A 2,096-nucleotide genomic window follows, 5' to 3' on the forward strand; every position below is an offset into this window, starting at 1 on the left:
AGAGCCACAGTCTTGAAGGATGAATTGGATTTCCATAAGGCAGTACTGCTGGTGGGGGACTGAGGGCAAGGCACGGCCTTCGGGCACAGGGAGAAATTGAAGCACAAGTAAAAAGATAAAATCAAGGCACGGTACAAACCAGAACCAAGCGCTAGAAAGCCTGCAGCTCTTTCAGAAAGGGCAGCGGGTCCAGCAGTTTGACTTCCTTGAAGGGCAGAGGGCTGAGAGAAGGTAAGTTAGAATCAGATCTTGCAGGGGTGCCTGGGTGGCTCAGTCGGTTAAGCGTCTGCCTTCGGCTCAGGTCATGATCCTGGGGTCCTGGGATCGAGCCCCGTGTGGGGCTCCCTGCTCAGCGGGGAGTCTGCTTCTCCCTCTCCCCCTGCCCTTCCCCTGCCCCAGGCCCCCAACCCCCGCTCGTGTTCCTTCTCTCTCTCTCAAGTAAATAAAATCTTAAAAAAAAAAATAAAAGAATCAGATCTTGCAGTGGTTTCTACTTTATTCCAGAGGCCAAGTGGAAGCTCTCGTTCCACAAACACGGACTGACTACCTACGGTGGGCCAGGAGCACGCTAAGTAAGCACTGGGAATATGTGGTGAGCACATCGCCCTTGCTCTCATGAAGCTTGACGTTTAGCAAGGAGATAGAGAACAGTCAAATAATCACACAGATCATTAAAAAGCATGAGACATGACGGGAAGAAAAGGTATAGGCACTGAAAAAGAGTGGAATGGGGGCTTAATTTCAATTGCGGGATCAGGAAGGGCCTCCGAAGGTTTTGAATAAGAGAGTGCTGTGGTCAGAGGTGCATGAGGAAAATGAATCAGGCCCAGTGTGCACGACAGATTGGAATTATGGTAATGCTAGAAAGCTGTTACAGTGGTTGAGGCAAGAAGTGACAAAGACAGGAAATTAGTCTATGATGAAAAGGTAGCATTTCAATGGGGAGTTGTTGTTCAAGGAGAGTTTCACTTTTGCAAGATAAGAAAGTTCTAGAAATCTGTTGCCCAACAATGTGAATAACTTAACGCTACTGAACCGTACACTTCAAAAATGGTTAAGATGGTAAATTTTATGTCGTGTGTGTTTTACCACAATTTTTTCAAAGATAACATTTCAAAGTAGACAGGAAGTGGTGTACTAGTCAATAAATGCTTTGGGACAACTAGATATGCTCCCTCACAATATACACCAAAATGAATTCCAGATAGACTGAAGATTTAAAAATTCAAAAATGAAACCATAAAAGTACTAGAAGAAAATATGAGGGGATTTAAAAAGAAAATATTGAAATCAGGAGGCTGTTCCAAGAATGACACAAAACCCAGAAGCTATGGAAGAGACTGACACATTCAACCACATTTTAAAAAACTTTACGGCAAAAACTACTGTTAAAAAGGCACAATCCAAAGATAAACAATAAGCTGAGGAAAATATCTGCCACTCACAATAAATATGAAAACAACTCTCACACATCAATACCTCAAACACCACCAGCCAATAAAAAATGAGCAAATAATGTCAAAAAAATACCAAAATGAAATATACAAAAAGAAATTAAAGTGGCTTCAAAACTGATCAGAAGGTGCTCAAATGCACTCATACTAAAAGAAATGTATTTCAGGGTGGCTGGCCTTCGGCTCAGGTCATGATCTAAGGGTCCTGGGATTGAGTCCCGCTTCGGGGCTCCTGGCTCAGCGGGGGGTCTGCTTCTCCCTCTGCCCCTCCCCCCTGCTTTTGCTCATGCGCTCTCTCCTTCTCTATCTCAAATAAATAAATTTTAAAAATCTTTTTTAAAAGTTTAATAAATAAATAAAAGAAATGTATTTCCAAACTACACTAAGGGACTTCTGGTTCCAGAATGAGATAATGTTGACTCACTTTTCCCTGCTCCTCTCCTTCTCATACAACTATATACCCTAGAAATTATTTAACAGATGAAAAGACTCTAAAAGCGGGAAAGAAGGTGAACTGGCTAGGAACCTTAGGGGCTCCTAAGGTCCCCATTACTGAGGAACAATAATGTGGTGACTTTCCTTGGTTTTCTTTCTTCTTTTTTTTTTCTTGCTGGTATGAGAGAATATATACATATATTTTAA

Source organism: Leptonychotes weddellii, chromosome X, assembly GCF_054177405.1.
Source record: "Leptonychotes weddellii isolate Sample4059 chromosome X, ASM5417740v2, whole genome shotgun sequence".
In the NCBI taxonomy this organism is placed as follows: Eukaryota; Metazoa; Chordata; class Mammalia; order Carnivora; family Phocidae; genus Leptonychotes; species Leptonychotes weddellii.